The following is a 22799-nucleotide window of genomic DNA, read 5'->3' as shown; positions in this document are numbered from 1 at the left end:
TGACCCAGTAGTGATCTATTCTGGAGAATGTTCCATGTGCATTCTTCATGAGAAGAATGTGTTTTCCTGCTTTAGGATGAAATGTTCTGAATATATTTGTTAAGTTTATCTGGTCCATAGATGATCTGTCCATTGCTATAACTGGGTTATTAAAGTCCCCTACTATTATTGTATTATTATTGATGAATTTCTTTATGTTTGTTTTTAATTCATTTATATATTTGGGTCTTTCAAGTTGGAAGCATAAATGTTTAAAAATGTTAGATCTTCCTGATGGATAGACCCCCTAATTATGATATAATGCCCTTCCTCATCTCTTGTTACAGTCTTTATTTTAAAATCTAGTTTGTCTAAGTATGGCTACTCTGGCTTTCTTTTGATGTCCATTAGCATGATAGATGGTTCTCCATCCCCTCACTTTCAATCTGAAGGTTTCTTTAGGTAGGTCTAAAATGAGTTTCTTTTAGGTAGCACGTAGATGGATCTTGTTTTTTATCCATTCTGATACCCTACTTTTTAATAGAATTTATTGTCAAATTGGCTAACATACAGCGTATAAAGTGTGCTCTTGGTTTTGGGGGTAGATTCTCATGGTTCATCACTTACATACAACACCCAGTGCTCATCCCAACAGGTGCACTCCTCAATGCCCATCACCCATTTTCCCCTCTCCCCGCCCCATCAACCCTCAGTTTGTTCTCTATATTTGAGTCTCTTATGGTTTGCATCCCTCCCTCTCTGTTTGTAACTATATTTTCCCCCTTCCCTTCCCCCATGGTGTTCTGTTAAGTTTCTCAAGATCCACACATGAGTGAAAATATATGATATCTGTCTTTCTCTGACTGACTTATTTCACTTAGCATAATACCTTCCAATTCCATCCATGTTGCTGCAAATGGCATGATTTCATCCTTTCTCATTTCCAAGTAGTATTCCATTGTATATATAAACCATATCTTCTTTATCCATTTATCAGTTGATGGACATTTAGGCTCTTTCCATAATTTGGCTATTGTTGAAAGCACTGCTATAAACATTAGGGTACATGTGCCCCTATGCATCAGCACCCCTGTATCCTTTGAATAAATTCCTAGTAGTTCTATTTCTGGATCATAGGGCAGTTCTATTTTTAATGTTTTGAGGGACCTCCACACTGTTGTCTAGAGCAGCTGCACCAGGTTGCGTTCCCACCAACAAACAGTGCAAGAGGGTTCCCATTTCTCCACATCCAAGCCAGTATCTGTTGTTTCCTGAGTTCTTAATTTTAGCCACTCTTACCAGTGTGAGGTGTTATCTCAGTGTGGTTTTGACTTGTATTTCCCTGATGATATCCTATGTTTTGATTGGAGCATTTAGTCCATTTACATTTAGAATGATTATTGAAAGATATGAATTTAGTGCCATTGTGTTACCTGTAGAGTTGGTGTTTCTGGTGATGTTCTTTGGTCCTTTCTAGTCTTTGTCACTTTGGGTTCTTTTGTTTGTTTGTCTCCACTCAAAGAGTCCCCCTTAAAATTTCTTGCAGGGTTGGTTTAGTGGTCACAAACTCCTTCAGTTTTTGTTTGGGAAATGCTTTATCTTTCCTTCTATTCTGCATGACAGCCTTGCTGGATAAAGAATTCTTGGCTGTGTATTTTTCCAATTCAACACATTGAATATTTCCTGCCACTCCCTTCTGGCCAGCCAAGTTTTAGTGGACAGGTCTGCTGCTAACCTTATGTGACTACCTTTGTGGGTTAAGGTCATGTGTCCTAGCTGCTTTCAGAATTCTCTCTTGGGGCACTTGGGCGATTCAGCTGGTTAAGCATCTGACTCTTGATTTCAGCTCAGGTCATGATCTCATGGTTTGTGAATTCAAGCCCTGCTTTGGGTTCTGCACTGACAGCATGGAGCCTGCTTGGGATTCTCCCCTCCCTCTCTCTCTGCCCCTACCCTACTCTCTCTCTCTTTCAAAATAGATAAATAAAAGCTTTTTAAAAAAAATTCTCTCTTTATCTTTGTAGTTTGCAAGTTTAAATTTGAAATGTCATGGTGTTTATCTGTTCTTATTCATTTTAATGGGAGTTCCCTGTGCCTCTTGATCTTTGATGCCTGTTTCCTTCCCCAGATTAGGGAAGTTCTCAGCCAAAATTTGTTCAAATAAACCTTCTGCCCTTTTTTCCTGCTTCTCTTCTTCTGGGACTCCTATGATATGAATGTTGTTTCATTTTATGGAATCACTAAATTCCCTAAGTCTCCTCTCATGATCTAATAGTTTTCTTTCCCTCTTCCTTTCAGCTTTATTATTTTCCATAATTTTATCTTCTATATCACCTATTCTCTCCTCTGCTTCTTCAGTCCTTGTTTTGACTATATCCAGTTGGTTTTGCATCTCAGTTATAGCCTTTTTTATTTCATCCTGACTAGTTCTTAGGTCTTTGATCTCTATAGCAAGGGTTTCTCTGGTGTCTTCTATGCTTTTTCAAGCCCAGTTAGTAGTCTTATGACTGTTGTTCAAACTTCTTACTCAGATATATTGGTTATATCTGTTTTGAGCAAATCCCTGGCTGTGATTTCTTCTTGACCTTTCTTTTGGGGAAAATACTTCCATCTTGTCATTTTGGCTAAGTTTCTGTCTTTTGCATGTTTTGAAAGCTTGTTATGTTTCCTGTACCCGAGAGTACTGCTCTATTAAAAAGGGGTCACACACTGTTCAGAGCCTGACACTTCAGGAAGTGTTTCTGGTATAGGCTGTGTGCACTCTGCTATTGCATTTTGGCTGCTCTTTCCACTAGTCAGTCCTCTGCAGATCTCCTCCTTGCTTGCAGTGGTGGAGTGTCTGGACCTTTGTCTAGATATGCTTAGATTAGTTTGTTAAAATAAACCTGGAAAAAAGGGGGAAAATCATGATTCCAAAAAAGAGAAAATGAAAAGGAATGAAAAAAAAACGGACAATCAAAAAACTATAAGCCTGATCCCAAAGAAAAAGAAAGAAAAAGAAAATAACAGAAGAATTCTGATCAGAAAGAGAGAGAGAGAGAGAGAGAGAGAGAAGGAAATGAAAACAAAGAAACAAAAAACTTTGAGCCTGATTTCAAAAGAAAAAAAAAAAAAGAAAGAAAAAAAAGTAGGCCTGGTTCTATTTCCACCAGAATTGCAGGTGTCATTTTGAAGCACTTGATTTTCAGTACGCTTGGTGTGGGCAGGGACCTGGCTGTGCTGGTCTCCTGGAGGAGAGGCCCATTCCATTCGTTCAAAGTCAGTCTTGCCCCAGTAAATAATCAGTTCCCAGGCAAAGGGGGACAGTGCTTGGCATAAGAAGGAATATGAAGAATATGGTGCCACCCCAATATCTCATCCCCAGACAGGGGATCTCAGAGCCCTGCTGTTCAGGCAGCCTTCACAGAATAGTGAGGGTGCAGTGAGGACACTGTGGCTTGCCCTGCGACACAGCTCTCCTGCATTTTTTCTTTGGCATGTGCCTGGGATTCAAAACTGAAAATCTTACAGGACCCGGCACCACGTATACCTGCCCCCTCCTCCAGAATGGAGCCTCTCTACACTTTGTCTGATGTCCTTTATTCTAGAAAAACAATCTCAAGTCTGCACAGTGTGCAGAACCTATGGTGTAACACCACTAAAAGTAGCAAAGGTTATATTCCCTCTGGGCACACCTTTGTCCCCTGCTGATGAAAGACCTTTTGCTGGCACCTATAGGGTCTTTTGTCTTTGGAGAGGCAATATTCGCTCTTCCAAAAGTACTCCAGGAAGGGGACTATTCTCTCCCAATGTGCCCTGACAATCCCTATACCATGCTATGCACTCTGAGGCCAGCTCCTTCCTTATCCCCAGGAGTGCATACCACAGCTCCACTCTGGGGAAAGTCAAACACTTCCAAAACCTCAGAGTTTGAGCTCCACATGCTGTTTGCAAAAACGTGCAACACTCGGTACTTCTCCTTCCCCAGTCCGTGGTTGGGAGATGTTTTCCTCTTCTGCATACCTGATGCCGCACTTTCTCAACCCCTCTCCCTTTCTCTTCCTTTTGTCTCCCTGCAGAAAGTGTTCCCTCCCCTCCACAGCACCACAATTTTCTCTCCCCCAGTTCACTTCCATGCACCTCACACCTGCCTCATTGTCTCCTTCCAACCATGGATGTCCTCCTGCCAGTCCACAGATTGATTTCCTAGGTGTTCCGAGTGATCTGACCTCAATACAGCTGTGTTTGAGGGACAAGGAAAGCCCAGGGTCCCCCTAATTCACCACCATCTTAACCTCTCTATTTTTGAAGATGGCTGTTTCTGGATTGCACATTTGCTTTACTGTGATAAACTTTTCATTGTTTTCTGAAGCTCCTACAAAGCTAATGCAGAAATCGTCTTTTTTTTAATGTTTATTTTTGAGAGAGACAGAAACAGAGAGTGAGTAGGGGAGGGACAGAGAGAGAGAGAGACATGGAATTCTAAGCAGGCTCCAGGCTCTGAGCTGTCAGCACAGAACCCAACACAAGTCTCGAACTCACGAACTGCAAGATCATGACCTGAGCTGAAGCTGGACACTCAACCGAGGCACCAGGCACCCCTCTAATTCCTTTTTTTACATTTAGGAAGAAATGCTTGACCATAAATTTAAATTTAAACACATTACAAACTTGACAATAAAGAACTTGGGGCTCCTGTACCACTTCTCATTTCCTCTCATCTCATTCCCCAGGGACAGGCACTTACAAATCTTCCAGATTTTTTCTGGTATTTTTTCTGGTATTATAACTTTGTTTCTAAGAACATGCTAGTACTGATACTGTTTCTTGTTGTTTGATGTTTACTCATTCTCTATTGACTTCTGCCTAGGAATGAAGAGAATTTAGTTTTCTTATAGTTCATGTAGGCTCTCCTACATGGACCTTGCCCACCCTTTCCATTCACCCAGAGTAGTTACATCACTAAGATATTTTGGACTCAAGCTTCAACAGTAGAGATGCCCCCAAATGTCTGGTGATCCCCATCTCTCCATTCTCATTTCGGTATGGGGTGCTAAAATATGATTGGAGCTCTGTGTGCTGGAACTCTATGTGGTTGCTCTGTTCCATACTGCCTCTCTCCTAGGCACTTATATCCTTGTGGTTTTTCCCACTGCATAAGAGCACTCACATTCTTCCATGTTCTAGATGCTAGACCTTCCTTCAAAACCACCACAAACTTTCCCAGGGCTGGTAGATGGGTTGAAGACTCATCCTGTGAATCTTCTTTGGAAGATCTTCCTCATTCTTGGGAAAAACAGGGGAGAGTAATAATGAGAAGAAAAGTGGGAAGAGTTATAATTACTTAGAAAAGGAATTGCCTTCCTTGTACTTTAGCATGGAGCTTCCATGAGAAAGTCTATATTATGGGTAAGTTGTTGGAGTCCACTGCTATGCTCCCAGCAATTATTGGCACAGCAGTGTCACCCCAGTCTCCCAAGTCCAATGGCAAGAATAAGGCTTTTACAGCTATATCTGAGTTCATATCTATTGTGCCAAATTCTTTGACCTATGAGAACCTCAGTTTTCTCATCTGTAAAGTGGGAATAATTTTGACATCACAGAGTTGTTCTGGAATTGGAAAGCATGCATGTAAAGTGCTTCATATATATGTGCTTCATGATGATCATCCTGACATGGTTAGAATCATCTATTCTTAGTTCCCTCACCATCTATCAACAGTTTTATAAGCATCTTAGAGGAGGCAGAAGGAATGGCAGAGAGGATAAGGATGCTTTTGGATGTGTGGGAATCACACATGTAAACATGACATTCAGGATGTTAATGAATATAGGGATAATTGGAGGCGAAAGGAAGAGCCTCCTTGTGGGTTTCTCTGACTCCTATGATATGGGAAAGACACAAAACATCACAGATCCAAGGAAAGAGTCTGGGTATTGGCATCAGTATGTTTTGCTCTCACCATCTACAGAACCCTGACCAAAACATTTAATAAGCCTCCACAATTTGTACTTGTACAGACATAGAGAGATGTAGCATTGCAAAGACTTTTTGAACCCTTGGCACCTAGGGCGCAGTTAAGTACTTCCCACCTAGGCAGAGGGGTCATCATGACACAAACATTCTTTATACTCCTACTCTCCATCCAGGGAGTAAAGTGGGAGCCAATGGGAGTAAGAAACTGAAAGTAGGGATAGGAGGTACCTGTGGCTTTCCCTGATGGTTGGATCATGATGACACTAGAACAGCACTGTCCTGGGCCTGTTCCAACACTTTCCATGGCAGTGAGGCTGGAAAAGGCATACTGTGTCCAGAGTGGTTCAGCTTTGTAGGCTGACAGGAAAGAGGGAAATAAAATATTCTGAGTATTACATCCTTCCTGGCTGAGGCCAGGGCTCCTACTGATGTGTTGGTAAGTGGGGGAGCCAAAAGAACAACATATCAGAATCACTGGGGGCTCTTCCATCCTCCTTCCTTCTTGTCTAACAAAGCCATTTTCATGACCACCCATCCAAGTTTGCACCAGAAGTCCCCCATATTCAAGCACAGGTCTACATGGACATCCTCCCCACCACTTACACTGATGAGAATCACCACCAAGGTGACCCACGAAGGCCACTGACGGGGTGTAGCAGACATCAGCTATGTGGGCTGTGGAGGGAGTGCTCAAGGGACTATGGGAGGTAGAAACACTGCCCACCCAGTGGAGGCATGCAATCCCTCTGTTCAATGTCTTCTTGGTTTTTCAGGTCAGGAAGTACAAAGAAGTCCTGGAAGGACATTCACAAATTTGTGGAGGAAGTGGTGAAGAGGTTCACAAAGTAGGTGTGTGTTTTCCTCTGCCAGGCAGAGTACACAGCTCTTTAGCTTAGTGGGCATGAGTGTCCCTTAGGTCAGGAGCACAGAGCCCAGGGCAGTGCTGTGACACAGGAAAAAAGGACAGACTAGAGTCATTCCATTAGGTCGTGACAGCTTTAACTGGCTTCTGCCTGAGATTCAGGCCACACTGCTGGGGACACAGGCTGCCCTTGAGGACCTAACAGGTTAGGAAACAGACAAACCAGTAACACAGTAATTAAGCACCTGGTTAAAAGGTATCAGGGGTCAAAAGAAAAAGCACAGGACTTACGTGGCAACCTTAAGGAAAAATTAAGAATTCACAGAAAAAAATCAAGAATGTCTTCCCAGGGGGTGTGGAAATTTGATCTATTTCTTGAAGTATGGAAAAGACAGGGTAACAGGAACAAGAAGACTTCTTATGGACTGAGTAGTCTGTTTGGGTACAGAATAGAGTTAACTCAGGGAGAGGTTGGGAGATTAAGCCAGATGGGTCAGCTTGGAGCCAAAACATAGTCACTCAAGCCAGGCCATGGGGCTTGAATTTCCTGCTGTGAGCTATAGGAAGCCACAGATGATTCTTGTTCAGGGGTGTGATAATATCAAAGTTGTGCTCCAAGAAGAAAAGTCGGATAGTAGTGGTAAAATGAGTTGTAAAAGAACCAAAATAGTTTAGATAAAAGATAATGAGAGTCAGCAGACCAGAAAACAGTAACCAAGGGGAAGAAAGGGAGGGATATATATGAATGGCTACCAAAAGGGAGAATAACTTTTTGAGGAGAAAGGGAGGTAGAGGAGGAGTTAGAAGGAGGGAAGGGGGGGAGGAAGGTCCAAAATAGGTTGCAGAAGAGAAGAGGCCATTTGGGAGGTCCTCATTCAGAAGTGAGAAGGTGTCTATCTCTTTGTGATGCACTGTACTCATGATCGTGTGTGTGTGTGTGTGTGTGTGTGTGTGTGTGTGTGTGTGTGTGTGTTGGAATGCTGTAAGTATAAGGATGGATCAGGATGCCATTCTGGCACACTCTTCCAGGAAATCTGCCCAGGCCACAGTCCTCAGAATTCTTTACTGAAGTTACAGGAAGTTCTGGGGGTTGAAAAGTGGGTCCAAAAATAGAAAAGTTGAGGTGGGAGCTGTGTCCCCAGCAGTGTGGCCTGGTCTCTGGCTTCATTTTGAGACTGCATTAATGACTTCTCATAAGCATGTGCTTCTCCCCAGCATAAACCTGCGGATCTCCATAATCACCTATGCCTTATATGGCTTCACCATTTATGACTCAACAAAGACAGGTAAGTGTCACATTGACCCTAAGGCAGTCCTAGTGGGCAAGACCCCAGAAAAAGCCAAGGAGCTAAGAGGTTCCCTGAGACACAGTGGGCACCCACTGATGTGCAACATGGGCTGGGCTGGCATTCCCTCATTGTGCACCGTGACCCCAAGCTCCAACTCTCCTGATTCCTCTGATCCTTGGCTGCTCTGACAATGGCCAACCATGTACTTCTAGACCACCCTCACCCCTCTAAGGCCTCTAAGGGTGCTACTGCTGGGCTGGGCAGCACCCAGTTTGGTCTCCACTGGCCATGGGTGCCAGACCTCATGTGTCCTGAATCCTTCTGCCTATGCTTTTCCCTGTCTTTAGAAGAGACCAGCTGTGAGGACTTCCAGAATGGGATAAGTCAGATGTGCAGCTTATTTATGAACACTGGCCAATGTTGGGCACCTGTTGTGTGTCACTCTCTGCCCTGGGCCATTGGTGAGGAGGGATAGGCAGCATTGAAGTGTTGATTCATCACAAGGAAACATATCTTTGCCCTTTGGTGTGCCTGAGGCAGGGGAGCCCATGAGTGGGGTCCTGAACACAAAGCTAGGATAAGGTGCTTGAAGTGAAACATGGTGGGGCAAACAGTTTGCCCAAAAACCTGGAAATAGGAAATAATTGAGCTTCTGAGTAGTTGAGAGGTTGATTCTCATGGACACAAATGACTGGAACCCAATTTAGAGACAGTGAAGGACCAAAGAGAAGTTGAGCACCCTTAGAACTGAATGGGCCCCTGTATTTGTGGCACAGAGCCACCATTCAGGACCATGGAGAGAAGCCAGGAATAGCAGAGTGGTGATGTCAATGCATGGAGGTGGCACTCTCCTGCCTGACTCCAGGACAAGCAGGGAGAAAGGGCTGGCTGTCCCAAGCACTAAGGGAGGCATAAATTTGTGCATAGGTGGGGTTTTGCATTTAGAACAGAGAGACCTGAATAGGTTCAAAGTGGAAGGAAGCAAGTCCATTGGGAGAGACGCTGGCAGGTGGCAGAGAGATACAGGGCTGCTGGGCAGGGGGGCTCTGGAGAAGTTGCTGCCCGCTGGGGAGGGTAAGACCTCTGCCTCCTCCGTGGTAGGGGACTCAGAGCCCAGATGTGAGAAGCTGTGGGAGGGCCCAGGTAGGGTCTCCATGGTCGTCTCTGGAGAGTGAACAAAGTAACATCTCCCCCAAGCCAGGGTTCAGGAGTGGGAGCGAGGCCTAGGGGAGTGGAAATGAGGTGAAATAAGGGTAAGGGGGCAAGATGTGCAGCTGGGAAGACAGCTCACACTCAGATCAGGGCCCTAAAGCTGCCAGCTCCCAACCCCCATAGGACCTTGACTGGAACTGGGCTCAGTCTGGGATTGGCCTTCCTAAACATGCCCCACTGCCTAGGAGTTGAGGAGGCTTGTGGCAGAGAGCCTGGGAAGGACCTCATGCAGAGAGAATCCAGGAGGGGACACTAGAGCCTGATATAGGTGTGACTCTTGAGGGTCTGCAGAGAATGTGGGAGCAGGGATGGGACCCTGCTTAATGCTTTCTGAGCCCTTTCTGCTAAGAGAGAGTAGGCTGAGGAGACAGAGTTGAAAGGGGGCTTGTTCTGGGTACTAGAAAAGCCAGGGGCCCAGAGGCTAGGAAGCCCCCAGGGTTGATGGCGAGGAGGGTGACGACAGGAAAGAGATGGAGGGGATCCAAGGGGTTGAGACAGGTGTTAAAGAGTAAGAAGGACTGCTAGGGGACAAGGAGCTGGTGTCCCCTCCGTGGACATAGCTGGGAGCAGGGTTAGAGGGGCAACACTCCCTGGGGAGAGCCTGCTTGGGCAAGAAAAAGCCTGGGGGCTCCTGGGCCAGACACTGAGAAGGGGTGGAAGAAAATCTTCTGGTATGTGGTGAGGGAGGGAGAGGGCTTCTGCTGAGTGGAAGAGCACCTGGTTTGGCCTCCACTGGCCATGGGTGCCAGGCCTCACCTCCTGGGCTTGGCAGGGCTAGATCACACCTGTATTAGGCACTAGTGTCCCCTCCTGGATTCTCTCTGCATGAGGTCCCTCCCAGGAACCCCACCACAGGCCTCCTCAAATCCTAGGCAGTGGGGCATGTTTAGGAAAGCCAATCCCAGGCTGATCCCAGCTCTAATCAAGGCTCTCAGGTCTCACCCCACAGAAACACCTCCACTCTCCACAGTGAGAACCCCTCTCAGGGTCCCAGTTCTCCTAGCCTTGCTGTGCCAACTCGGCCTGTCACATGGGATTAGCCTGAATCTAGGGCCCCAGTCCCACCCGTGAAATCCCCCTTAACAGCAGCCACCTGGCCACATATCCTTGGCATACAAGGGAGCACTGCCCCTCCATGGGTAGCCCTCAAGGCACTTCCCCAGCTTTTGGCCTTTTCCTTCAGGAGTATGTGAACCCAGGAGCCCTAGTTCTCTCATTAAGGAGCTTTCTCCTTCCTTTGGTGCCAATCCATAAGGGGAAGAGGCTTGGGGCAGGTGCAAGTCAATCTCAGGATTCTGTGACAGGGGAAGATGGGACAGGATAGGGCTATCATCTGGATGACCTTTTCCAAACTCAGCCTTACCTGCTGAAGGAAGAGTGTGCCTTCCCAAAGGGCCAGTAGGTGCTAGAAGCCCTTCCAGTTACACTGTGAGTACAGATTCACAGTGGCACATCCATGGGTGTGCCCCACATTCACCATGGATGATCAAGGCAGGGCTCTTGAGGGTCCCCCAGGTAGTGTGCCTGAGACAGTGGTGAGTGCAGAGAAAGCCAGGCCATACCCATGGGAGTAACAAAGCAGCCTCCCCCCACGCCATACTCACCAGATGGGGGACAGAGAAGGCCTGAGCAAGACCTGTCCATATCAAGGACACAGAGCATAAGGTCACGACCAGGCTACTTGACTGGTGCCCTGTCCTGACTAGGCAAGTCTGCACAGTGCACAGTGGCTCCAGGACGGCTTGGGCTGCTTGTAAATTCAACCCCAAATTATACCTCAAACTCTTTTCTAATTTTTTTAAGGGGGAAAGTAGGAAACATTCTTAAAGACCTTAAGAATCTAGAGCCTTCAGGAGAGACAAACATAAAGTATGCATTTATGGAGGTACCGAATCTAGAGCTCTGAGGATCTCTGCTTTCTGGAGTTCTTAGAGTATCCTGGGTCCTCCCACTGGCCCCGCCAACACTCCTTCATTTCCTAGCAGTCAAATGAGCAGATTAATAATCAGTGGCACAAAGGTAAGCTTCCTGGTGACTTCATTACGGGCAGGTGTGGGGACAGAGCCAGGCCTGGGCCTCAGCAAGGTGCAGACCCTCCTCAGCCCCTTCCTAGCGCTGACTCTTGGAGCATAGTGCTTGGCTTCTCTGTGCCACAGGTTCCTCCTCTGTGCAGTGAGGATGAAAACCACCCCCAGTGATGAGTCTCAGAACCACATGGGATCATGTGTGTACCATCTAGGCTCTTGGTAACTGTGAGGTGCTTGACCAACACTTGGGCTGCCAGAACAAGAAAAGCCAAGGGAACCAGGAGCAGACAGGATTCTGTTTTCAGAAAAAAAGAGCTGGATTTCCCCTTTGCCCACACTTTGTCTCCATCACATCTCTGGCCCTGGTGCCTTTTCCCTGTGGTTCCTTCCCTTTGGTTGATGTCGTCCTGTGACTGTGCCTCCAACACTGGAAATGGCTGTGCTCTGCCCGGAATCATGTTCATCTAGGTTAGGGCCCCAGACCTTGCCAGGAAAGAAGCATGGGCCTGGTGGGGAAAGGCGCTGAGCTGGGCACGGCATCCTCAGCCCGAGAGACTCTGACCTCACCTTCTGGATCCCTGGGCCTACAGATACAGCAGGTCTTTCTGTACGTGCTTGCCTGAGCCAGAGCCCCACCTTCCACCGAGCTGCAGGACACCTTGTACAATCAAGTCTGGCTGTCACTCCCTTTGCTCATCTAAAACGCTGACGCTTGTCCAGTGAAGTCAATAGAGTTGCCTTTCAGGGCAAAGATTGTGCGTCTGGTCGTAGTGACAGTTCAGTAGGAAGGGCCGTTCAGGAAGGACAGTTCAGTAGTAGGAGCAGGGCTCAGTGCCATCTATAACATGGTTCCTGTCTAAGGCCCCTCCTCCCTCCAGGACTGGGCTTCTAGTCCTCTAGGCCCTTCTGATAGTGGGTGCTCGGGTCGGGTGCCTGTCCTCTGGAGGATGAGGTGTGAGGAGAAGTGCTGTGGACCCAGAAGCCTGCAGAGTGTCACTTGGGTGCCTTTACTGACCAGACCACTCTCTGCCTCCTCTGCAGCCCCATGCCTAGGCTGATTATCGCTACGACCACCACACCACTATCAACAACATCACTTCAGAAGACTAAGATCCAAGTGAGTCCCGCCAATCACTACCAGTATTTTGTTGCATATATTTGGGTATTTTGTACTGAAAGCCTTATTTCTCTTAGGTTAGAAAAGCTATGAGAAAGCAGTCCCTAGTTTACTTTGTGGCATTCGATGAATATGACAGAAACCAGGTAATTCTGAATAGGTAACCAGAGGATGCTTCTCTAACCCACCCCTAGTGTCTGGGCAGCTGGTAGCCACTCCACACCCATGTGCAGGTGTAAGGGCTTTTCCTTCCTTAATGGTGGGCTGCTGGCCAAGGTCAGGGTCTGGCCCTTGGAGTCTAACATGGCATAAGACAAGCCACTGTCTAGTATCTTGCTCTCTCGCTCTCTCTCTCTCTCTCTCTCTCTCTCTCCATCAATTCATATTAATTTTTGTCACATTTTAAGGTAAATTACATGTATCAGCCTACTCTGCTACCAAACCCTTCATATGCATATCTTGAACTAGGGACCTATATTTGTTAAGAGTTATTTTTATGAAATAGGACAAACGTAAGTGTATCATTTGATGAGTTCTGACAAATGTGCACAACCGATGTGTGACTACACCCCCATGAAAACACAGACCATTACACTTGCTTCTAGAAAATTCACCCTATACCCTTGTTTGGCAAAACTTCCTCCTGAAACCTAAAGGCACTTAATGTTCTGATTGTCCATCCATTGGCTGCTCTATAAAAACTTCTCTTTAATGGGTCCATGTGGTATCAACACTGTGTTTTGTTGATGCACTTAGCATGGTGATTTGGAGATTTATCCCTCCTGTGTGTTTGCTGGGTATACTCGAGGCTTTTTCACCCACTGTGGCAGGTTGTAGCTGGCACGTTGTCATTCTTTTTCCTCCACGTGGTGGCCCAGAGAGATGGCCCTAATATGTGCCATCATTGATGTGTCCTGTCTGCAAAGAACCCCAATATCCAGGGCACATCAGTGGGGGCACATAGTAGGACACAGGGCAGAAGAAGACTTTCTTCTGAGATCTGGTGGACAGGTCCCACAGGGTGGCCAAGAGACTCACTGTGTGCAGAGGGTAGAGTGGACTGTGGGCCAGTAGGACCCAAAGGGCGAAGGCAGGACCCACTATGCAGCGCAAAGACAATTTTCACCAACGTGGATAGCTACTGTCCCTCTATGATGATAAAGTTCCCCTTTTTCTACTACTACTGCCTCCCAGAGATAACTACCATATATAGTTGATAGTATAGATGGACATAGCTATCTAAATGTGATTTTCAAGGTATTTTTACATTAATGGGATCATGCAGTTCATAACATTTTCCACCCGTCTGCACATACTCCATTACATGGATGGAGGAAACTTCTTTCATTAGTCTCCCCTGGTCGATATTGTGGTGGTTCCTAATATGTGGCTACAGCAGGCTGTGCACATCCTGAGGCTCACCTCTCTGTGGGCATGGGTCAGGATTCCCCGGATCAATTCCAGAAGTAGAATTGTGGTATTAAGAGGACACACAGCTTAAACGTTGGTCAGTAGAGTCGAATTTCTCCCAAAGCCTATGCTGGGCAACAGATGGTGTTCCCAGAGCCCAACCCTCCCAGGACAGGTCACTTCCACCCGGTGCCCTTGTCAGTCTCATGGTTGGTTGGTTGTCCTTCCTCACTGCTTGGCTTCCTCCTGACCTTGTCAGTGGGCTGCCTGCCTTCCCAGCTCCTCTCTCTGGAGCCCAGGAGGCCTGATGTAGAACTCTTCCTCCAGAAAGAAAGCTCTCATAAAGAAGGATCGGTTTCCCTGCCAGGGACTGGATGGTCCCTGTGCCACCTGAGAGCGGGTACACAGTGGGAGTCTACCTAGGAGACACAGCTCCCTGAAAGCCAATGTTCATCCATCCTTGGCTTCATTCTCCTCCTGTGTGTGTTACTGTTGGAGGAATTGGGCGAGGAGTGTTGGAGCAGAAGGAGAAGCTACTAGACAAAGCAAAATCCTTTAACTCCACATGTCTTTTGCTCGAAAGTCTGACACCATCACCCTGCTTCCATGTACCGACACTTGCCAGAGTGAAAGACCCTCTGAGAGCAGCAGTGCCTGGGGACACAGGGGGTGCTGCTGTGGAGGAGAAGTGGTGACTGAGCAGGGCCTGAAGGCTGCAGGGAGTGCACAGTGGGAAGGGGGTCACAGGCATATGGACAGCATGTGCTCTTCCCGAGAAGTGCAGGCGCTGCGGGGCCATTCCTCTGAAGCAGCCTCATGATAGCTGCTCAGAACTAAGACAAGAGCAAAGGGGGCAGAAGTGGGTCCTGGAATGGGTACTTGAAGTCAGATCCTGGCCCTGTACCTGCCAGAGGTCTGGAGGAGGCCACCTGCCCTCTCTTAGCCTCAGGTTCCCTCTCTGTAAGCTTGGGTAGGAATACCTAGCTCATGGGTATTAGAGGTTAAGGAAAGTGTAGATCGGCCCATAGTATACGCTCAGTTAGTGAGGAGTGTCATTTTGGATGAACACTGGTGTTACATGGCTTGGCCTGGCACAGATTTGCCCACTTCTGGTTCCTTCTGCCTGTGTGCTTGTGGCAGGAAGGCTCTACTCACTATTTTTGCCTTCTCTGGAGCCTGATCTGTCCACATGCAACCAGCTGACTGTTCCCTTCTCTGCCTGTATCTAATTACAGTGTGGGCTGTCAATTTACAGTTCTGTCTTGCAAGGAAATGCTTCTTTGCAATAAAAAATCCTGGAATATAAATTGCAGATGACACTTCCTTGAGACTGAGAGCCAAAGCTCTGCTCAGGGTGGCCCTAGCCAGGCTGGCGAAAGGGTGCGCAGGAGATAAGCCCAACTGCTCCTTACAGGCCAATCATAGAGCCCCGTGTCATGGTGGGAAGGGTCCTTATGAAGTGTGAGCCTTGAGCAGGCAGCCTGGCACAACTGAGTTCAAAGCAGCATTGTACTGTTGGTTACTGTGTGTGGGAGAGGACGTGTCACTTACAGACATCAAGCCTCCACTGGGTGGACCACTGCCATCAGTGCCTTCAGGGGCCAGGCTGGTGCCGTGAGCAGGAGGCATGTGTCAGGCCAAGCCAAGGATGGTTGATTGCATGTGAGGTGTAGTGCAGTAAGGCAGGCACTGGCCCCTGAGGAGCTCCCCTGATGTGAACAGGGCCCAGACAATGGTTGACATGCAGAAATATGAACCCACCATTTCCAGGTGTTCCCATTGTTGAAGAATGCTAGTGATCTGGGTTATTAGGGAAAATGTGAAGGCTTTAAGTGTTGATACCCATTTTTGGAAGACACTTGAATGCCTAACAAACCACAACAGCAGCCAGCATTGGGCCGCAGGCCCAGAATCTATTTTCTTCAAAGCAGAGAATTTGCAAACACTGCCCTGATCAATGGGAGCTGCAGGGAGACCTGAAGCAGGAGAAATAAGGACAGCCAGGACCAAGGTTGTGCTATAATAAAGGTTGTGTAAATAAATAAATTGAGCTAGGGCAAACCAAGCTTCCAGGATTGGAATGACCCAGTCTGGGACAGGAGTCAGTGATGGAGGCTAATGACCTTGGGCTTGCAGTTAAAGACCCACATGTTATCCTGGCTAAATCCTTAGGGATCCAGTCTACCAGCTGTCTTCTGTATCCCCTGGTGTTTGCTTCAGGGGAGGCTCAGCAGCCTGGTGAAGGTCTAGGGTCTAGACCTGCACCTCACATATTAGTGTCTCCACACTGAAAGAGGAAGTGCTTGTTGAATCCCGGGTGGGTTGTGTGTAGTCCATGAAGCCTCAGGCAAAGGCAGGGGAAGAGCAATCATGTGAGACTTCCAGAACCACAGCTAAGACAGAACTTACCTTTACTTTATCTTTACTTTAACTTATCTTTACTTGTGTGCAGGGTCCTGGGCTCTTTGTCTGCCTCATCTGAGTTCCAGCCCTGCTCCTGGGGTCTCCAGCTTCATTGTCCTCGGTCTTCTCTCATTAATGTGGGAGACCCCATGGAGAGGACTGTCTGCACCCTTCAGTGTGTACTTGGGCATTTCAGGGTCAGAAACTTATGGCTGGAATTGCCCCTATGCAAGACTGAGGCTGAATGCCTTTAATGCTGTCCCACTGTCAGGAGTGGAGAGTGGCCCTGAATACTCAAGGCCCTTTTTCACTCAGAATGGACCCTCAGAGTGAGACTGGGTGACGATCGGGCCCCAGGGAGTCCCGCATCTAGGTTTCGACATGTTTGCTTTCTCACAGGAGTCACTGGGAAGAATCAGAGGGAAGGCAGCCCTCAGTGCTACCTCACAAGATCTTTGGATGTTTTCTTTGCAGAACCACATATGCACAATTTTTCGTAATTGGCGTGGATCTAACCAATAATAAACAACTTCTTTGCAAATATGTTAAGAACAACATCACTGTATTTAGTAAGTATACCCCTTGGTGTCTCCAAGTGACAAATGCCCTACAAAAGGCTGCCTTCCCTTCAGCCACCTGGGCCTTCAATGCCCTTGCTGGCCATTCACTGTGGGCACTGTGAAGATAGATCAGCATGGACACATAGAAGGAGGGACCTGACTGGGAAGCCTGGTCACCTACACCTCAAAGCTGGGAAGTCATCAACCCCCAACACCACAAGAGCCTCTCAGAGCAGGGCTTTAACCCCTGCCAAGAATGGCTGTGCTGTGCTGGGTTTGCCCCAGAGCTGTATTCCCCCTCCCTTGGCTCAGCTCTTACTCACCTTGAGAGACAAGGACCCAAATCCATTGAGTCTGCTGAAGAGAAACACAGGCAGCCCTAGGGCTTCGAGTCTGGGCCAGGTTCACTGGTAGCCTCCCAGGAGAATGTGTGCATCTGGGATTGAGAGAGGATGCCAGTTGCCAGAACAGGACCCTGGAATCCTGGCACAGGCACACATCACATGTGTGACCTTGACCAAACAAGGGTTCTGTTCTCAACCTCTTTTTCCTCTACTGTAAAATGAAGCCAATATGGTAGCTGGGCTGACTAAGTCATATCACGTATGTAGGCCTATAATTGGGAAATGCTCAGGCATCAGGTGTTCTTCCATGGTGGGTGAGCGGTCAGAGGAAGCACACAGTTGGGCAGACAGATGTGCCCTCAGCACTGAGGTGGGTGTGATTCTCCCCAGAGAGCGGGGTGATACAGTAGGACTATCTCCCACTGAGCCCCCAGTGCATCCAGTGGACCTAATGAGATTATATGCAGTGAAGTCTTACTGCAAGGCCATCTGGTAAACTCATAGCAAATCCTCTCCCCCAGAGCATCTCTAGCCCCTCTCCTTTCCGTGGGTACACAGAACGGGGCAGGGAACTGTTGTTGCCACATTTCCACACTTGCAGTGTGTAGATGTCCTCAGGAAATGAGTTTTCTTTGTTCTGTACTTCCTTGGGAGTGGCTTAGGGACTGAGTATGACTTACATGGAGAACTAATGTTGATAGTGCACTCACTACATCAGGTAATGTGCTAAGTACCTTGCATATGCTATCCCCAAAATTCTCAAATAGACCTACTGTCATTTCTCAGTAGAGCTGTGGAATGAGGCACAGGGGCAATTAATGATTTTGCCCAAGGCCAGGAGCCAGTGTAGGAAGAGCCAGAAAGTAGACAGGTGATCTGATTGCCTAGTCTGGGCCTTTGCCTTGCTGAGCTGATAGTTCTTGGGGAACATTAGACACAACCTATCTCCTAGGAAATGTGCACAGATACTTCCCCTGTGGTCTGTGACCGTACTGGTTCCCACTATGGAGATCACCAGTGTTTCTCTTCAGTGTGGACCTGTGCCAGGGCCTCACGTGGGAGAATCCAACATAAATTCCTGTGCATCTCAGCTGATGGCCAGTCTGAATCCATTCAGAGGCTGGTCGGAAGTGGCCCAGCAAGATTTTTTTTTTATTGCCAAGACCCCTGATGCACTGATGAGGAGTGATTTGATTTTTTTTTCTAATTACATTTTTCTGAGATTTACACATCTGAGAAAACATTTTAGAAAATATAGAGAAGCTTATAGAAAGTGTTAAAATTAACATTTCTTTGTGTTTTATCTTTTCTGTCTTTAGTGTATAATGTTTTTATGTTTTAAGCAATTCTGTAACATGGCAAATTAAGTATTCAATTTAATCAGTTAATAGTGGTTTGAAAACTTTACACTCTGGCAAGCTTCTGAGCCTCAGTATGCTGGCTGCCTGCCATCAGCTATTCTCTGCTGGGAACACCCTACTGGCAAGTAAACTGCATTTCTTAGGGATTTTTTTCCCCACTAACCCCAACCATCCTACCTCGCCGATACAACTCTTTTCCCATAACCATACGTGGCGATTAACTTTTGTTATCATCCCAGTGAAAGGGTCAAACAGTTCAGGAGCTTATACCTAATCTGATGGGTGAGTTAGGGCCAAAGCTCACCCACAAGAAAATGAACCATTCTGAGGGAATATACATAACTTGTGACCAAAGTTCGGGGTGTGAAAAGAGTTAGGTCTCAGGAGAGAGAGGGTGCCACAGCTACAAGAGACACAATTGTTTTGGGCCTCTTGAGTGCCACCTCCCAGCTCCCGCTTAAGCACAAAACAAAACAAAGCCCCTCTCACTTCCTCAGGCTTTGCTATCTCATTAAATGGTACCATCATCCCAGTTGTTCCAGCCAAACCCTGCCCATCAACTGTAGTTCCTCTTTGCTCTCACTCCATATCTAGTCCACCAGCAAGTCCTGCTGCCCCAGTGTCCAAAACATACCTGGATCTGGCCAGCCCCTTGTCAGAGCCATCATTCTTAGAATAAAACCCAAACCCCTTCTGAGGGCCCACAATGCCCTGCACACCTCTCCTCACTCACGTCTTACCTCAGTAAGCTCAGCTAGTTCTGCCCCAGGCCCTTGGCACATGCTGCTCAACAGGTTGGACACTCTTCCCTTGAATATTTCCTCAGATTTCCCCTCACCTGGTTTCACCTCCTGGATCTCCTCCTCAAAGATACTTTATTTTTAATGGAAATTTTCAACAATATACAAAAGTAGCAAAAATGGTATAATGAACTTGACACAGCTTCACCTACTTTCAATAATCAACACTGGCTAGTCTGTTTTTGTTGATGCCTTCATCGTGAATTACTTTGAAGCAAATCCCAACCATCGCATCATTGTGGGATAAATGTTTCAGTTCCCCTAAGGGAAACGGTTTCTCTAAAGGACAGGACAGGCCCTTCATTCCTAAGTAGCTGTCCCTTCCCTTCTGTTCTCTATGCCTTCTGTGGCTTATGATTGTCTCATGACTTGTCACTCTCTGCATTTATTTTGTTCTTTGTTAGTTATTTCATTGTCTGTCTCCCTCCCATCCCTCAAACATAGGGCCCTTGAGGGCAGGAACTCAGCCTGCCTTTTCCATTCCAACCAGGCATTGCACAGGGCCTGGTGCATAGCAGGGGCTCAGAGGAAGGCAGCAAAGGGAAGTTCACGTCTACCAGAATGTTGTTAGTCTGCTTGTCAGGGACCAGCTGAGGGGAGATGGATGGATGGACATGCTCATTGACATTATTCTCTTGTGGTTTTCTCTTAGCTAATAAACCTTACCCTCCAAAAGGAGACTCAGTACTTTGCCATGGCCATGAATTTAAGACAGATGGAGAGTAAGTACCCCAGGTTGGGGGTCAGATGGGCATTTTTGCCACCATGAGGTGTACAGAGTGTGGGATGCCATGTCATGGGCAGTACGTGCCTAACTTAGGGAGGACTCAAGGCATCCTGGCCACCTGCCCTGGTGGTGGTCCCCAGAGGCACTCAAGAATTCTCTCAGCCCAGGCTCTGCTGGGAAAGGTAGGATTGAGAGGATGATGTCCCTGGGGATGGTAACTGTGCTCCAGACAGCCATTCAAGAGCCAAGGTGACATGCACTGTAAATAGAAAAGAGTCAGTGTTGGTGATACCAAGCCACCCTCCCTGGAAAGGCATCTGTCTCCATGCAGGGCTCCTTGTGCCTGGACACACTTCAGTGCAGAGGTTGATCTTGTAGGAGTTGGGGTGAGTCCTCCTTACTCATGCCATGTGCCCACTGATGGACCCAATGCCTGATGATCAAAATCATTGCAATATAGAAAGCTGCTGGCTACAGCTGAGCCAACTGCAAGAACTATACCTATCTAGATTGGTGGTTACCATATTCCTTTTGTATGCTTTAGGACCCTCGTCGTGCAATACAGCCTGGAAAATGGCAAAACATTCAGAGGCAACATGATTTTCGATGGCACCGACTGTGTGAGGGCCAGGGTGGGGCTGCGGCCTCCCTCCTGGACTGTCCAGGACCACTGAACGGGAGGAGCAGACACCAAGGGAGGCAAAAGAAGGGGAAATGTCCCAGCCAGTCCGAGCAACTACTTTGTGCAGACAGGCAGCTGGGACAACTTCTCACAGCCAGCTTGGGGCCCTCAGCCCTTCATCGGAAAGCTGTCCACACATCGGGTTTGTGAGGTGCCCTGGGAGCGCTTCCACAAGAGCACCTGCCATGTAGCTTCCTGTCCAGCAGGTGCTGCAGAACCTCTGCTGTCTCTCTCTGGGAACCAGGTGTCCCTGAAGGCAAAGGAAAGGGAATGGTTAGAGCTCGAAGCAGAGTCCAGAAATGGTGCTGGGGCTCTGCCACCCCGCCTCGCCCCTTGCCACCTCTGCTGGCCCAAGAATAGTGGTGGGGAGCTCAGGGCTCCATCCTGCATTCCAGCTGGGCAAGTGGGAGAGGCTTGGAGGCAAGTGTTAGGAGCCCGAGTCCAGGACCTCTGGGGCAGCGGGGTGCTCCAAACCCAGGCCCCAGACACAGGGGATCTGGAGGGCGGGACCCACTGTGGCCCTGTGCAGTCAGGGTGTTTCAGTAGCTGCTGACACAGCTGAACCCACACACGCCCATCACTGCTCGCGAGCCCAAGCCCACTTGGGGAACACCCCTGTCATTTTGCAGAGGGCATCAGCCTCCCCTCTGCCTCTGCTGCTTTCTCCTGCTCCTCAGCCATCCATCTCTGCTAACTCTCTGACCTCTGCTGGACCTTGCTCTCCGGCACTTGGTGGGAAGCTGCCAGGGCTGTGGGGAGGGCCTGGGACTCAGCTCAGGGACGGGCACATGGGAAAGAGGGTGCTGCTCCCAGGTGCCCACTTCTCGGAGCTCCACGTCACCCGGGCACCTGGGGCGGGGCAGCATGACATGGGCGACAGAGCACGTTAGGCACAGGAAGAGGGCTGCCTGGGAGGAGCGACGCCCGTGCCTGATTGCCACCAGCCTAGTGTCCAGTCCCAGCTGGGAGGGTTCCAGCAGCACAGACAGTCCTCCGACTGTGTGTTCACTTGTGCCAGGACAGGCACTCACCGACCAGCAGACCACACTCAGCCATTTGTCCCTCAGGAGCCTAACTGACAGGCCGCCCTCAGCAGGCACATTTAGGAAAGAACTCAGGAGGAGCCTGAGTTCATGGGCCCCCACCCTGCTTCCCCTTCCTGGGCACAGACTCTGTCCCCTGTAGCTCCCCTGCGTCAGGGAAAGCCGAGCATTTGGTTTAGGGCAGGACTGCACCGCGTGCGGCTGAGGCGTGCAGTGAGGGCTGGCATGTCACACATGGGGATTCCGGTCCTTGTCAGGGCTCTGGGCCAGAGCCTCGGAACGAAGCCAGTGGTGGGCTCTGTGGCCCAGGGCTCCGCAGCGGCTCTTTGAGTGCAGTCTTGTCCTCCAGGCCTTCAGTGCTCCCTGGAGGTGGGGAAATCTGAGGTGAGTGGGAACAGGCGATGTGCAGGTGTAGTGTAAGGTGCTGGGGGGAGGCACCCAGTGAGGACCATCCAGACCCACCCAGGACTCTGACTTTTGTGCTTTTTGCAGGCCAATACATCGGAGCCCACAGATGCCCCAAAGGAGGAGACTTCAGTCCCCACAGTTGGCACACAGAAGACAACAGTGCCCACAGTTGTCACACAGGAGGCACCAGCACCCATGGCTGTCACAGAAAAGCCTACCCTTGACTACCTATTCCCATTGTTTGTCCCAACCCTGATCATTATCGTGGTGGTGATCTGCTGTCTCTGCTGCTGCAGGAAAGTGAGTGACCCCTGTGAGTGATCCACACGGCCCTATGACACAAACTGTCCCCAGGCCACAAGGTAACCAAGCCCCACTCACCCCATGATCCTGCCAGTGGGCAGGTTCCCAGCAGCTCCCAGTTCATCACATGAGCAAACACAGGCACAGACTGTGTCTACCATTCCTGGGCAGAGACTCAGCTTGCATCTCAGGGACCCCCTGCTTCATGCTTGTTTCCAGAAGTGGCCTATGAGTTGCCCTGTCCTCTGGGGAGAAGTCACCCCAGTACCTAGTGACAAGGGAGGCATCACAGCAGCCAGGCTTCTGAAGGGCTCAGG

At 48.4% G+C, this 22799-nt stretch overlaps 1 long non-coding RNA gene across 3 annotated transcripts in view; it reads left to right on the top strand.

The window, feature by feature from the left end:
- The window catches only part of LOC122201991, a 41690-nt gene that overhangs the window by 6527 nt on the left and 12364 nt on the right, over window positions 1-22799 (top strand). Inside the window, exons 2-7 of one of the 3 annotated variants that reach the window (XR_006194413.1) lie at window positions 6708-6779; window positions 8012-8082; window positions 12366-12441; window positions 16654-16823; window positions 19972-20041; window positions 22264-22479. This is a non-coding gene — a long non-coding RNA (uncharacterized LOC122201991). Of the gene's footprint in view, window positions 1-6707; window positions 6784-8011; window positions 8083-12365; window positions 12442-16653; window positions 16824-19971; window positions 20042-22263; window positions 22480-22799 lie in introns of all 3 variants that reach the window. The other 2 variants (XR_006194411.1, XR_006194412.1) reach the window with 2 other exon arrangements.

The sequence above is a fragment of the Panthera leo genome, chromosome D2 (assembly GCF_018350215.1).
Source record: "Panthera leo isolate Ple1 chromosome D2, P.leo_Ple1_pat1.1, whole genome shotgun sequence".
Taxonomy (NCBI): Eukaryota; Metazoa; Chordata; class Mammalia; order Carnivora; family Felidae; genus Panthera; species Panthera leo.
This window is presented reverse-complemented; position numbering and strand designations above follow the sequence as displayed.